This window comes from Theobroma cacao, chromosome 7, assembly GCF_053813885.1.
Source record: "Theobroma cacao isolate CCN51 chromosome 7, ASM5381388v1, whole genome shotgun sequence".
Classification (NCBI taxonomy): domain Eukaryota; kingdom Viridiplantae; phylum Streptophyta; class Magnoliopsida; order Malvales; family Malvaceae; genus Theobroma; species Theobroma cacao.
In genome coordinates this window covers 17,519,607-17,537,003 of record NC_142645.1, presented here as the reverse complement: position 1 = coordinate 17,537,003, position 17,397 = coordinate 17,519,607, and positions in this window count along the sequence as shown.

Sequence of the window (17,397 nt, the reverse complement as noted above, 5' to 3'; positions counted from 1 at the left end):
GTAGCCCAAGATAAGCAGAAGAGTTATGCTGATAAACGGAGAAAAGACCTGGAGTTTGAGATTGATGATAGAGTTTTTTTTAAGGTTTCTCCTTGGAAAGGTAATAATCTGAATGCTTTCTAGTATTAAGTTTTATTTGATTATATTATTGTGGTAAATTATGATATCTTGTTGGATAATGAAAGGTGTGATTCGATTTGCGAAGCGGGGAAAGCTTAACCCGAGGTATATTGGACCATTCCGAATCATTTAGAGAATTGGACCAGTGGCTTATCGGTTACAACTACCTCCGGAGTTAGATCTGATCCACAACGTTTTTCATGCCTCCATGCTTAAGAAATATGTACCAGATCCTTCTCACATCCTCGAAACACCTCAGATCGAGTTGCATGACGATTTGAAGTTCGAGGTGCAACTTGTGAGTATCTTGGATCGAAAGGATCGAGTATTGAGGAACAAGAGTATTTTAATGGTCAAAGTATTGTGAAAAAGTGCTCGAATAGAGGAAATGACATGGGAAGTAGAGCATCAGATGACAAACCAATACCCGCATCTATTTGTCGAATTTGGTAAGTGAAATTTTGAGGTCAAAATTTTATTTTAAGGGGGCTAGAATTGTAAAACCCGACCTTATAAACACATGTCATGACATACATGCACTGAGTAGCATGTTATTACGCTAGGAAAGTTCCTAAGAATAGACGAAACCTGGTATTATATCTAACGGTACACTTAAGTTGATTTAACCTTGAACTAGTTCAAATAGGAATTGCATGATGAAATTTAATATTTTACATTCCAGGAATGACTAAAAATGATTGTTCAGAGTTCGAGGGTTCATTTGGAGAAAATTGAAAATTTTGATCTTCAGGGGCAAAATCGTCATTTTTCCACCTAAGATAATAATTTGGTCATGGAGTGAAATTTTTGACCAAGATTAACTATTTGGAGTATAATTTAATGATAAGAAGTAAAAAATTTCAATTCTGACAATTTTTGAAACATAGGGGCAAAATAGTAATTTTGTCGCCCCGAGGTAAAAACCGTAATTTTCATCACCCAAAACTTGTCAAAATCATAGGATTTACTTATATTTGGTATGAATAACTATGGTATGTTAAGTGGTGAAAAATTGAAGTTTAAAGGATGGAATTTTAAAAACGAGCCAATGGGAAAGTGACACATGGCACTTTTTAATGATTTAATATTATTTTAATGAAAAGTCAGCCGATTTAAACCCCATATTAAGTGATGGCCGGCCATAAGGAGAGAACAAGAGAGAAAATAGAGAGGAAAGGAAGAAAAAAGAAACACCAAAGGAAAACTAGAAAATTTAAAGGGAAAATCACGTTTTTCGACCGTTTACGCGTCTAACGGTAAGATTTTTCGACTTTAGCTTGATTTCTACCTTTCTTATGCCTTTGTTTCCATTTAGCATGCTTGAGGAGAGAGATCAAAAAGTGACATCAAGGGCTGGACGAAATTCAAGGGGGAGGAATTTGAAATTTTTAGGTTTTGATTCTTAGTTAAATTGGTAGTTTTAGTTAGTTAAATGTGTATAGAAATCAAATTGGGCAAGAAAGCATGAAATTTTCACAATACCCACCCTTGGCTGAATCTTCAATGATGTACAATGATGATGAACTGATTTTTATTCTAAGAGAAATGAAGAGAAAATGATGAAAAATGGTTAAATGTGATAGAAAAACAAAGTGGAAGATTTACCGAATTAATGTCCCATTTTTGGCTGAATTTTCCAAGGAGGAAAGTGAGCTGATTTTGGTGTTTTAGTGAGTTATTGGCTGATATTTAATGGTTAGAAATGTTGGAGAGAAAATGGGACAATTTAGAGCTAAAATGGAGCGCGTTAGCCATTTATCGGGTAAAGTGCCAAAAATAGGTTAATACCGCATTTAAGCCATTTTAGGCTATTGCATTTCATACCATGCATTAGTATAGGATTTAAGTCAATTATATAGTGATTTAGCATCAATGTGGTGAATTGTGTAATTTTTGCAATGTGTCTAGGAGGAGAGCCTTCTGGTAAAGGCAAAGAAGTCGTACTCGACGAACAGTGATCGGGACACCTAGAAAGCATTTAATTTGTACAAACAGTGAGTAAACCTATTGTTATTGTAAATTATCTAGAGTTTATTTTTAAATGATCTTTATGTATTTTATGAAACGAAAATGAGATTAAAACAGAATTTTTGATGTTTTAGAAATAAATGTGACAAATAAAAATATATTGTGTTGATTATGAAATTGAGTAATTGGAGGCTACCAATTATTTTGAAATATATATTTTCCTATGAATGGCTTATGAAATATGAGTATCTGTGGCTATATTTGATAAATTGCATTGGGAATTTATGTAAGTTGTTTTTACTATGCAGGCTGGGTAAATAAATAAAAGCCACGTTATACTGTCGAAATTTTATTAAAATTGGTGGGTTTAGTCACTGTAGTGACGGGTTTTCGTGGACTGCCTATTAGAGGGGCACGGTAAACCCGGTTACATAATTACTCCAGTTGTAGAGGTGAGGAGGGTAACTCCCGGGGTAGTATTAGAGCTCACTTCACGTCGAACCCCCACGTGAATGTGTAACTCCGCCAACGCCAAGGAACGACTTGTTTGAAAAATAAAAAATGTGTTTCATATGTAAATATCATAACTACCTTGACGGACTGGGTTAGATGCCTCGGCCAAGGTATCCCCGAGGATTAGTTTTGACTTGAGCCTTGTTTTAATAAAAGTCATAAGCCTTAACAACTATTTTGGTAAATTACAAATATTTTATGGTTTAAGGAATAAATTGAAAACCTTATGAAATGGTTTGTAATTTGTTGTTTAAACTTGCCTCCATGTTACTCGCCTTCAGATATTTATGATAATGTCTTTTTACTTATTGGGATTGTAAAATCTCACCCACCTCCTTTCCAAACATTTCAGGTCTGTGGTAACTTGTAGATACCCTATTTTGTAGATGATTCCAGTTGACATCTCTACCTCACAGATAGTAGGTTACTATCACCAGTACTTGGTGTATTCATGGGCCACTTGTCATTGTAATAATTATTGTACATTATAAATTTATAAATTATTGTATGTATGAATTTATTTTACTTCTAAGTTACAAAAGATTACTTACACGTGTTTCTATAAATATTGTTTTATATAAAAATGCTATATTTTTGTCTTTTGATTTACTTGAGTCAAAAACGACTAGATATTGTTTAAAACTGATATGTAAGCCTTGCGGGGTTCTGATTGGTATTCCGAGTAATGAGTATCAATCGAGACGTCGCGGCGGTTGTCATGGGCCCAAGGGAGGTTTCAGGTCGTGACACCTGTGGCAAGATACATGACCATATAACAGGATGGGAAAATAAAATCCTCTCCCTAAGTGGTCGAATTACCTTATTACGAAGTGTATTATCTTCTCTGCCCATTTATTTGCTTCAGGTGCTAAAGCCTCCTATTTGTGTAATTGAGAAAATTGAAAGATTATTCAATAATTTTTTATGGGAAGGTTCAACAAGTACTTAGAAAATACACTAGCTTGCATGGCATAAAATATCTCTTCCATCCTCTAAAGGTCGATTAGATATTTGAGGCTTGGGTGATGTGTTTGAAGCCTTTAGCATGAAACTTTGGTGGAGATTTCAAACCTGCAACAGCATTTGGACCAAATTCACGAAGGCTAAATATTGTGCTGGTCATATTCCAAGGTATATTCAACCGAAACTCCATGATTCACAAACTTGGAAACAGATGCAAGCTTGCTGTCCGGTTACAAAACAATACGTACAGTGGAGGATTGGAAGAGGTGAGTTATTCTTTTGGCATGAATGTTGGATTGCTGACGAGCCTTTAATAAATCGTTTCCCTTCCTTTGCTTATTCTATGAAAAAAGTTTGTGAATTCTATACTAATGATGAATGGGTGTGGATAAGTTACTCAATGTTCTACCGAAGGAGATTGTTAATGATATCTTGAGTATTCCAATTGATGCAACTAATGTGGATATGGCATATTGGGTTCCCACTTCAGATGGACAACTTTCTACTAAGTCTGCTTGGGATTTCATTCGACAATTCCATTCGGTAAATTCTATTTTTAGCTTTATCTGGCACAAAAGTATTCGTCTAAATATTTTTTTTTCTTTGGAGACTTTTCATGATTGGATTCTAGTGGATATGAGGTTGCAAGCCAAAGGGTTCCATCTAGCTTTTAAATGTCAATCTTGCCACTCAGAAGAATCACTTCTTCATGTCTTTTGGAACTACCCTATAGCTACACAGGTTTGGTGATATTTTGTGAAATTCTTCCAAATCTACATTACTAACCCATAGAATATTTTTCAGATTTTTTGGGCATGGGTATACTCAGGTGATTATACCAAACAAAGGCACATCCGCACGTTATTACCTCTATTCATTTTTGGGTTCCTATGGGTTGAATGAAATGATGCGAAACATAGGAACCTAGGCATGTATTCAAATAGAATAGTGTGGAGGATTCTGAAACTTATTCACCAGCTATTTCAAGGGAGGCAATTTTAGAGATGGCAATAGAGGGGTGATATACAAACTGCTCGAATGTGGGAACTAGAATTTCAGAAGGCTTCTTCACCACCTCCAAAGATATTCTCCTGGCAAAAACCATTAACAGGTAAGTTTAAGTTAAATGTTGATGGTAGCTCTAAACATAATTTTGAGAATGCAGTAGGTGGAGGTCTTTTACTGGATCATACAAGGACATTAGTGTTTGGGTTTTTTAAAAAATTTGGAGCAAAAAATTCCATTTTTGCAGAATTATTAGCCTTACATAGAAGACTTATTTTATGCCGAGATTATGGTATTTTGAGGGTTTGGATTGAGATGGACGCTATGGTAGTAATTCAATTGTTGAAAAGGGGTCATCATGGATCGCATGCTAGTAGGTGTTTAGTGGCCTCTATTAACAAACTACTTACACAATTCTCATATTGAATATCCCAAATCCACCGGGAGGGTAATCAAGCGGCAGATCTTTTAGCCAACCTTAGGCATGATCGTCAGAATCTTCATGTTTTTGCTGAGGCTTTTGGGATTTTGCGAGGTATATTGATATTAGATAAACTTGGTTTACCATATGTTAGAATTAAATAAATGTAAAGAAGTAGTACTCCTATTTATTATTTTTGCTATTTATTGTAATTTTATTTTTTTGAAAATTACCGTAGATCTTTGTACATAGGTAAATTACTTATCATTTGCAACAACAATCATAGCAAAGATGGCAATCCCTGTATTAGGAATTCTTTCTCTCTTGACTCATGTAATTCTGGAGGTAAGGTTTTGATCCCTCTCCCTACTATATTTATTTTTATTAATTATTAATAAAATGATTACAGGGTAGCTAGGCCTGCGAGAATTTCTAGCATTAAAAAAAACATATTTACACCTAGGGATTTAAATATAGAAATAAAAAGATAAGGTAGAAATGTAATCTCTACGTGATCTTATGTAAAAGATATTAAATGGTTTATTTTGTAAGGGTTTCACAAAATTGTAGGAGTTATGTGAGAAAAAGTAAAAAAAAAAAAAAAAAGAGAGAGAGAAAGTAGGGATGCATGGATCAAAAGCATTTCATGAGTTTGAAAACTAGGGACTATGGAGTTAGATTTGTTTCCGGGCTTAGGTTTAGTATTTGCTTTAAAATATTTTGTACTCTTTATGTTTATAATGAATTTTTAATAATAATATATATATATATATCATTAGTGCTTGTTGAATTTAATATATATATATATATATATATATTCTTTCATTAGTGCTTGTTGAATTATGACAAAAGATGTGGCACGATTAAACCCTGACAGTAGACTATGGAAATGGTGGAAGACATTTCAGCATGTGGATTCTTTAAAAGAGGTGATAGGCAATGTATGTTGATTTTTTGGCAAAGGAATGAGAAAGGAAAGAGAGTCTTTAATATGACTCTATAGATATAAAGTGAGTCTTAATCTTTAGAATTAAGATATAAATGTAATCTCTATGTGATTTAATGGGATTCATATTTGGCTTTTAAGCTCATATGATTAAAATTGTATAGCATAATAAGATATTTGCCATTGCCTTGAGATTTACATTGAGTCAACATGAATAATTTTTTTTAAATAAAAGAAATATTTATTGAAAACTTTGAACTAATGGGTCTAATTCTTTTTATATATATTTTGCTCTTCCAAAACATTATACTCATTAGAAATTTAGAAGTAGAGTTTTACATTGATCCTTCCATTAGTTCGACAACTTCCATATAAACATTCATTTCTTCAAGTAATTACTTATTTTCTCTATGAAAGCACAGCTGCTTGCTTGAAAAGAAGTATGTAAGGCACTAAGCAACTAGAAGTACAATTCCTGGCCTAAGTCATGGTTCACTTTTTGTCTATGGAAATGCAATCTCTTTTTATAACCGATTTGATTTCATGTGTCACTTTTCTTAAGATGCACTAGCCTAATCACACCCATATACATGAGTAAAATAAAACAAAGGCATTTACTTAGTTAATTGATTTTTAGTCATCTTGATGGAAATAATAACTCAAAACCTAAAGGAAAATATCATCAAAAACAGGGGCCAAAGCCTTTTACCCTTTATATAGTTGATGCTTTTTCCAACTTTTATCACATAATCTTTGAGGTGATGGCCTTGGAGTAGTAATGTCTTCTTCTTATAATTACTAGCCATTATACAATAATGGGAAATTTTTTAATTAAACTTTTATATAATATATTCCCTCTGTTTAAATTACGTGGACCTCAATAAGTTAAATGTTGAGGTAAGTAAATTATCAAAAATTATTCAGTGAACTGTAAGAGGAGTTTGAAAACTCCATCAATAAGATTACAAAGTAACCACATGTCTTATTAAAGTATACTAGAATTTGACCTAGCAAGTCTTGTCAATTGCAGCCCACCACCCACACAAGTCATTAGTGATGTGGTTTATCCAAGGCCAGATCCCATAACAACCTACCCATAATAACCCATCCAGTCCATGCGACCCATCAAAAACAAACCTCATAAGAGCCTTCTTATGCATCCATTTGTCTACTAATTAGGTCGACACATGGCGTTGTTTAGGAGCCTTTTTGAGGTTTCCTTTTATATTAGGTTATAGATATTATTAAATTAAAAGTTAATATGATGGATAAAAACATTTGTGGTGATATTCATACTTCATTTGTGGAACTTAACAACTAAACTAGTAGTGAATAATATAATAGTCCTACAAAAAATATGAATAAAAAATATGAATTTTTATTCCATAAGGCATCACGTGACTCTAGACAAATGCACTTATTTGCATTGGATTAATATTTACTATTTCCCCATATTAGTTTCAAAAAAACAAATTTATAACATTTTGTCATGACATAAATATATAAAAAAATGCATATAATATATCATTGAAAAGCTAATAAAAAAATACAACATATCTATAGCAGATTTATACATAATAAATCATATATTGGTAATTTAAATTAAACACAATCATGTTGGGTTATCAACTAAAACATGCTTTCAAAATATACAACACACATATTTAATGCATCAATGAAAAGAATGAAAGCAAGCCAAAACCTACTTTGATATCATTGTTGGGAGGTGGGACTATCTTTTTGGATGAATTGTCCATTCCCTGATTGAGGAAGCTTGCTTTAAGAATCCTCTTTCCTGTACACAACAATCTTTTCACTCTCATTGTTATGAAGCGGCTATTAAAGTCCTCAACAAGGAATTATGTTGCTTCCAGAAGTAATAGACCTTGAAGCTAGACGAGTAACAAGAAGGAAAAGAGCAGGTACTAAATATAGCTTTTTATGTCTACCTATTTTTAACAAAGTAAGTAAATAGGTGGCTGCTTTGAGGGAGCCAAAGAACCTCCAAGTACCAATAATTGAATCAAAAAGAGATGCTCATATTGCTGGAATGCCTTAACAATTTATAACAATGACTTTAGCTAACCTTTTTAAATTTCTAACAAGTAATGAAATTATCTCAAAAAAATCTACAACTACTCTATTTATTTCTCAACAACTCAAGACTAGTCAAGCTACTAGTTGGACACGTTTCTTTTACTCTTTAAAAATAACTTCAATAGGTAAGCTAGTACGTGACATTCCTTCCCCCTAAAGAATACCTTTTCCTCAAGAGCCATATCTAGAAATCTTAACTAAAGTTCCTGAAGGTCCTCCCAAGTAACATTAGCTGAAGAAAGGCCCTGCCATTGAACTAATACTTCATTTCTTCCTTTTTTTTCTTTCGATGATGAAGAACTACTTGAGGTGACAAAATAATGGGTCCGTCATCTACTGGAATAGTCGGTAGAGAGGCTGTCACATTTACATTAGTTCCCATATTTTTCTTAAGCATGAAAAAGTGAAACACAAGATGAAGTTTTGAATTTTCTAGCAATTTAAGTTTATATGCCACTGCTTCAATTCTCATAATAACTTCGAATGGCTCGTAATATCTTGGGGATAACTTAAGCTTTTTTCACAATGCTACCGAGACTTGGTGATAAGGCTGCAATTTAAGATAAACAAGATCCCTTATATTAAAGCTTCTCTTAGTTATATAGTCACCATACAATTTTTTCATGTGTTGCTAGGCCATATTTATCTACTTTTTTAACTCCTGAATGACTTAGTTTTTGATCTATAACTCTTGGTTTACAACTTCCACCTTTGAGGTGCCTAGAGCATAGGATAATAATGTGGGAAGAGGTTTGCCATAAACAACTTCTTAAGGTGCCTTTTTTATTGAAGAATGAACACTTGTATTATAGCAATACTCCACCCAAGGCATCCAATGAACCCACTCATGAGGTCTATGACTTGCGAAGCAATGTAGATACATTTCTACTGTTCTGTTAGTGGCTTCAATTTGCCATTCTGTTTCCAGATAGTAGGTTGAGCTGAAATTAAAATTTTTTCCTTGTAACTTAAAAAGCTCTCTCTAAAATACACTGGTGAAGATGGCATCCCTATCACACACAATACTTTTAAGCATTCCATATAATTTAAATATATGCTAAAAAATGACTTTAGCTATTGAAACAATACTATATGGATGTGAAATTGGAATAAAGTGAGCAAAATTAGAGAACCTATCTATTACAACAAAAAGAAAAGACTTCCCATTTGATTTAAGAAGACCTTCCACAAAGTCCATGGATATGTTAGCCAAAACTTCAATCGGAATTGAGAGTGGATACAACAATCTAGCAGGCTTAAGACTTTCAATCTTTTGTCTTTAACAAGTATCACAAGCCCTTATGTAGTCACGAATAGTCTTCCTCATGCCAGGCCAATAGAAAACTGATCTCACCCTTTCTAAAGTCTTATGGTAACCTTCATGAGTGCTTGAATGCATGTATTCCATTATCGTAGGCACCAAAGATGAATTAACATCCAAATAAATTTTACCTTCAAAGTAAAGTGTACCTTCCTTATATTCCTAAGGACTTACAACTTCTCCTTCTTGGTATAACTACACTAGACGTTGCAAAATGTGATTATTTTGCACCTTTTCTTTAATTCTCTTCAACCAAAGTGGGATTGGAGAAGATATTGTAGCCAACTCCCTTTACTCATGCCTTCGAAACAATGCATCTGCAATGAGGTTCTCTCTCTTTTTTTTATATTCTATGAGAAAGTCAAATCCCATTAGTTTAGCTAACAATTTTTCTTGAGCTCCTGTAATAATTTTTTGTTCCCATAAATATTTTAGGCTTCGTTGATCTGTCCGAACAATAAACTTTCTTCCCAGTAAGTATGGCCTCCATTTTTTTACTACAATAATTAAAGCCACATCTCTTTTTCATAAATAGACAAAAATAAATTTTTACCTCCAATGCTTGGCCGAAGAAAGCAATAGGCCATTGATTTTGCTTAAGAACTCCCTAATGCCTATTCCAGATGCATCACATTTGACTATGAAAGGTTGCTTAAAGTTAGGAATAACTAATACCAATGCTTGGGTCATAGCACTCTTAAGCTGCTCAAATGCCCCTTCAGCTTGGGAAGTCTATTGAAAATTGTCCTTCTTCAGTAATTGAGTCAATGGTGCAGCTATTTTACCATAATACTTGATAAATTTATGATAGAAACCCATAAGTCCCAAAAATCCTCTAAATGCCTTAACTATATTATGCTTTGACCATTTGAGCGTGGTTGCAATTTTATCTAGATCCACTACTACCCCTTATTCAGACATAACATGACCCAAGTATTTCACTTCCTGTTGAGCAATGCAACATTTCTCCTTCTTGACAAAAAAACCTATGAGTCCTTAGAATTTTGAATGCAAGATCAAGATGCTTCGTATGATCATTCCATGAATTGCTAAAAATCAAAATGCCAGCAAAAAAATACTAAACTAAACTTTCGAAGGTAAAGCTAGAACACTTCATTCATTAGAGACTGAAATGTTGACAGGGCATTCGAAAGTCTAAATGGCATTACCAAAAGTTCATAATGGCCTTCATGAGTTCTAAAAGCTGTCTTCGGAATGTCATGAGGATGCATACGATTTTGATGATACTCAAATTTCAAGTCTAATTTAGTAAAGCACTTGGCACTTTGAAGCTCATCAAGTAGCTTGTCAATAGCTGGTATGGGAAACTTATCTTTCACTGTACTCTGATTCAACCCTTTGTAATCAATACAAAGCCTTCAAGAGCCATCATGCTTCCTTACCAACAACACAGAGGATGAATATGGGCTTTGACTTAGATGAACTATCTTGGATGCAAGCATATTAGCTACTAGCCTTTCAATCTCACCTTCTAAAAGTGAGGGTATTGATAAGGTCTTACGCAAATAGGTCCGTTACTAGGCTTTAAAAGAATTTTACGATCATGAAACCTTCGGGGTTGTAAACCAGCATGTTCCTTAAAAAGGTCTTGAAAATTATGCAAACTTCTCTCTAAATCTAAATTAACAATTTCTTGGTGAGTATGAGGTCCAAAATTACCTTTTGTTTGCTTAATCATGAAATTGATCTGTAGTAGCACCCTTTTCTTCTCCCTTTTTAGGATTTTTGCCAATTAATGCTCATCCACCCATCTATTTACACGTGGCACCAACCATTTTAGATTAACATCTTTCCCCTTCAACTTAAAGTGCATGGTTAACATAGAAAAAGTGGCACAAAATTGGTCCTAGCGTCCTTATCCATTGCGCTCCCAAAACTACATCACAACCTTCCAAGGGTAATAAATAAAAATCTATTATGAGTGGAATACCTTAAATTTCTATAGAAATTCTTTTACAACTTGTCTCCATTTGCAACTACAACCTCTAGCTTCCCTTACATACGTGGTTTGAGTCCCATTCTGGTTGCCATCTTATGGTCCATGATGTTATGAGTACTTTCTAAGTCTACTAGTGTCAAAATTTGCTTCTAGCCTATTCTACCATGGACTTCTATGGTTTGCGAGCCTCAGATCCCTTTTATAGCATGGATAGAAACTTTTGGTATTTCATCCTCATTCTCCAATTCCATATCAACATCACCATCATTAGATCAGCTCCTTTCAATCAAAAAAAGTTTTTTGCATTGATGTTTAGGCCAAATTTCTCATTACAGTTAAAGGAAAGATCTTTATCTCACCTATCTTTTAGCTTTTTTGGACTGAGCCTCTTGATGGGCATGGAGTTTGACTTTGGCTTTGTAGCTTGGGTTACCCCCGTCTTGTGTGTGCCCTATTGTGTATGGCGTCTAAATTGGTTTTGAGCTTTATACAATCTTGCTAAGCTAATTGCCACCGATATAGATTTTGGTTTACAAGCTTGTACATCAACTTGGATGTTTTCTTTTAAACTGTTCATGAAACAACTAACTTATTGAGCTTGAGTCAACCTTCTTGCACAAATCAATAGTCTCTTGAACTGGGTTTGATAGTTTTTGGCTGACCCAATTTGCTAAAACTTAGTAAAGTCACCAAAAAAATCCCAAAATTGGGTAGGACCATACTTGTTTTGTAGACTTTGTTTGAAGTTTTCCCAAGCTACAAAAAGAGTCTCTTCCTTCAATAGTTGATACCATAGCTGAGCATCTCCATCCAAGTTGAAAGAGGCAAATGACGTTTTTTCCTTGTCTAAAGTTTGGCGATATTCAAAGAATTGCTCAGCTTTGCAAATTCATGTGGTAGGATCATCAATGTCATTATATCGAGGAAATTTGAGTTTCACAAATCTGCGTGCTGTTCAATTTTTTATCCACACAAGCATATATATCGCAAAGATAATATAATGATGAGTAAAGTGTCAATCCCATAGGGAATTGAATTAATTCTTACTATTAATTACTAAAATTACACACCTAATTTTATCCAAACACTAAACATTGAATTAAAAGCAAACCTTAAAAACTAAAACTACTCTAATTTACTTAGCAAAATTACTTTTCTAACCTTGATTAACTTTTAGACCTAAGATTATGATTGTGAGACCTTGATCAAGGGTAATTTCGTCATTTCCTTACCAAACACATAAAAGTAAGATTTTAAACAATATTATGGCCTAAGTAGGCCTAAGGCATAAATGAATGATGAAAATATGGGTAAAATGATAAGAAAACAAAAATTTTGATGATTTTCATGATAGGGGCAAAATGGTCATTTTTCACCTCGGGTTAGAATTTTAAGTTTTCATGAACCCGAGCATGTCTAGACCATTATGGACCTTATCCCAGTGTCAAAAGAACAAAAAGAGTGCATAAAAGATTAGAGGAGAATAAGTTAATTTGTGGAAGGGCAATTTAGTAATTTCAAGGGAATGGATAAGCTTGGACTATAAATATCTTCTCCTTCCAGCAGCTTCTTGAATTTCTAGTAGCTTGTCTTCTTCTTCTTCTTCTTCTTCCATCTCACGTTGCTTCTAACTTCTATGGAAGCTTGATATGGAGTTTGCATAATTTTCTCTCTCTAGCTCTAGTTTTCATACCCTTGAGCCCTTTTGACTAGAACCCTTGTATTCTTTCACTCTCTCACTTCAAAACCCTTGATAAATCTTATTTCCATACTTTCTCTCACTAGTTGGGCATTTTAGAGAGAGAAAAAGAGAATTACACCATTTGTTTGGAAGCTATTGGAAGAGAATTCAACTACAAAGAAACCCTAGGGTGAGTGATGAACTAAGCTTGATTTTTAGCTATGAATAATGGCTAGTAGTTGGGATTATGAGCTATTTTATTGTTGAGTATGTTCAATCATTTTATAGTGATTAAGATAGTGAACATATATAGCCATTTAAAATGGTAATTGAAAGCTAGTTAAGAGATAGCTTTTAGGGTTTATAGTATGTGAATTAACATAATGGTGATGTTAATGTGATGGTAGGTTTCAAGGAAGCCCCATCATCCCATTTGGACAATTAGGGGAATTAGAGTCAGCGAAAGGCTCAACAATATACCGGTGAGTGGACTTGCATTTCAAACTTGTTTTGGGGGAATCTGAATGATTTTATCCAACTTGTCTTTGAAAATGTACCTTGGGAACAGGCCTTTGGTGAAGTGATTTTATATTGTGAAAATGTGTTTTACAATGTTTTATGTGTTATCACAATATGATAATATGCATGATATGCATTCGGTGCTTCTGTGTATGTTGATGTGGACCCGGCTATGTGCGAGTAGAAGTGCACATAAGCCGTTGCTAACCCGACTATGTGCGAGTGGGAGTGAGCATAAGCCGTTGCATATGAGATGATGATGATGGGAGGGTGTACATGATGATTGATATATATATATATATATATATATATATATATATATATATATATATATATATATATATATATATATATATATATATATATATACATATATGGTATATGGTTGTAATGTAAAAATGTGAACATTTGATTTGTTGAAATTTGGGAGTTTGCATGTGTTACATGTTGCTTTTGTTATTTGGCAGGATGGCTTTGTTTTAAAGGAAAAAGGAAACCTTTTTTCTTGATGTTCTGGTTCTCACTGCAGCGAGAAACTCTCAGGTTTTAAAGGGTTGGCTGGCCAGAAATTCGCTGTAGCGAAAATCGATTCTCGTTGCAACGAGAAAGGTATTGTAACTTCTCGCTGCAGCGAGAAACTTTCTGTTTTATGACCAAAATCTCGCTGCAGCGAGATTCGATCTCACTATAGCGAAAAAGTTTTTGTTTTTCACCTTATTTTGACCAATTATTGCCCTATTTTCCACTTCTTTGCTACCATATTTGAGCATGGATTTCCAACATTAAGGAATAAATGAATTAAGCTTAATATGAGGAGGTTTGGTGAGAAACCCTCGGTTAGTTGATAATTTAAATCAAGTGACGCTGCAGCAAAAATTCATTCTCGCTACAGTGAGGATCCGTCGTTTATTTGACCTGATTCGCATGAATGCTATTAAAGTTTTCACTCTCCAAATCCTTTGTTGAATATAGACCCTTTCATCAAGTTATTTACTCATGTGGGGTTTACATGAAGGGTTTTAATAAGAACAAAAACAAATTGCATTGTTTTGAAAAAGAATGCATCATGATTTCATTAAACATCCTTATGGTATGCTTGTTCCTTTCTTGTTCACTCACTGGGTTTACACTCATCATTTTCAACTTCATGTTTTCAGATCACGAGACGGTCGGTAACTAGGACGAGGTGTCCTCGTAAACTTGTATCCATCTTTTCGTAGGTGTCTCGGCATTCAGTAGCTGTATATTAGTCCGAGTCCTTCCGCTAGAAGTCGAGTATTCTATTGTTAGGTATAGACAAACCTAATGTAAATTATTAAGATACATGTTGTAGATAATGTATATACACTTATTGAGTATGCCAGTATGAGGTGGCAAATGTTTAATATTATTTTGATCCTAAGTTATGAAATGTGACTTAGCAGTTTATGATGGAATGATGAACATGTCAGATTAATAGGCTTGCTTGGGCTTAGTGGACTACGTCTATTGGGCCCTTACACCGGTCATGGCCCGAAATTTGGGTCGTGACAATGATATCCCTTAATACTTCATCTAATTATTGTTTCTCTCTCTTATATTAGTTTAATGGATTAAGTTGCTAACCTAGAGTCTTAAATTATTTACAAGTCTCTGTCGAGTTTTTCATAAAAATATCTCTCTTAATTAATTTACTATATGTCAATGCAAATTAAATTAAAGATAGATTCACTAAGTTTGTGCTCTAATTTTGGCTAAGTATGGCTTATAAGTGGATATCTACCCTGTATGCCAATCAAACCACCTAATCAACTAAGTGTATTTGATCATATGCTATTCTATTCAAGGTCTACCTAAATCTCCTTTGTCAAGGTTTAATCTAGGTTTCCAATTCAATCTAATTGTTGAGTAGGCAACTAGAAGCATTAAGAATAGAATAAAATAAACAACTTAAATCTATCAAACACAAGCAAAAGAGAGATAAATAAATCAGACTACATATTGAGTTCAATCATAATCTTAGATAATTAAATTGGCTCCCCATCAAGTCACACATCACCAGCAAATAAAGTTTAAACATTAAAAACAAAACCAAGAAAATAAGAGAATAACAAAAAGATGGAAAAAACCAAGAATTGTAATCTTGATCTCCAAATCTCCTTGAATTCTTTAAATTTTTCTCAGCCTCAATGACTTTACAGCTTGATTCTTAGCTTTCAATCCGGTGTTTTCTTATCTTTGGAAAGGTTGTTTTTATAGAGCTTTGAAGTTAGGACAAGTTGGGTGAAGAAAGAAGTCAATTCCAATTAGGATTTCCTCATTAGATTACATGGGCCACAGCCTTGACCAATTAATTAACATAAATTGTAATTGCTCTAAGACTGCTACAGTATGATAATTCTATTTTATAGAATTATTCTACTCCCATTTTGTTATTAAATATTAGCTAAGTCCTCAATTTTTAATTGTTATTTTATTTATTTTTAGTAGTTTTTATAATTCGGGTACTTTAAGTTAGTTATTTTAATTTTATGTTTTTCTTGTTAATTTGGTTATTATTTATTGGTTTTTATTTCTTTTGTAGGATTAAAGGTGATTCGGCTTAATTTTTGGAAAGTAAGGTGTAGACAGACTCAAAAATCTGTTTGCATATACTTTGGTATTTTGGCCATATCTCTAGCTACAGAACTCCAAATGATGTGATTCTTTGACCAGTGGAAATCTAAGAGACAGAGCTACAATGTTTATGCGGATTACTTTGCACAGTTCTGCTTTGAAGATAGAAAAAATTGTGTTGGAAAATGGCTAGAGGTACTGTACTAGGAATGAAAATTTGTAAAGACTGATAATTGATTTTTGGGCCTTTCATTACACTTTTAAGCCCAATTAAACCCTAGGTCAGCTGAAGGAACTTTAGGTTAAGTCTATTAGTATAAATAGGATATGTTTAATAACATTAGGGGCAGAACTTTTGAGATATTCAAGAAAGTAGAAGTTGAGGTTGAAACTTAGAGATCAAGTCGGCAATAATTGTTTTGTGTTCTTCCTTAGCTCTTAATTTTCTTGTTACTTTCAATGGTTAAATTTATTATAATGTTATTTGTTTTTACAATTATGCGTGGCTAAATTTTCTTTTTCTAGGATTGCAATTGAACTCACATGTAGGCTAAATTTTTAAATCTCTTTCTTACTTATTTTAATGGGATTTGAATTGTTTATTTCAATTTGTTCTTACTGCTTTTAATTGTCTGATTACCAATTAAATTGATCTCAAAACCTAAACAAACTTGGGAAAGGGAGTTTAGAGTAGACTAAAATTGGGATAGCATATGATTAAATTAATTGATTTGCTTATAGGATAGGGATATACCTATAGGCCGTATGTAGCCAGATTAGAGTCTGAACTTAATGAGTCTGTTTTAATTTCAAATCACATAGGGATATAGTGTTTTGGTTAAAATAGATATTTTTATAGGTTGAGTCAGGAGACCCTTATAAATAATTTAGGACTCTAGGTTAGCAATTCAACCCATTGAAATAAGTTAAGTAAGAGAGGTAAGAATTAGATGAAGTGTGAGAGATATTATAATCCTAGGCTTTTTTGATTTGATATTTTCTCAAGTTATTATTTTGATTTTTCTTGTTGGTTTTAATTTTAGTTTTATTTAATTATTTAATTTTGATTATTTGGATAAGAATAAATTGTTCTAATTTTAGTACTTGGTAAAGTTTTAGATTAATTCTCTGTGGGATTGATACCCTACTTGTTAATATACTATCTATTCGATACGTATACTTGCGTAGTAGGATTTTAACTAACAAGTTTTTGGTGCTGTTGCCAAGGACTTATTTCTAGAATTTTTACTAATACTAATACCAAGCAATTTGGTCTTAGTTCAAATTT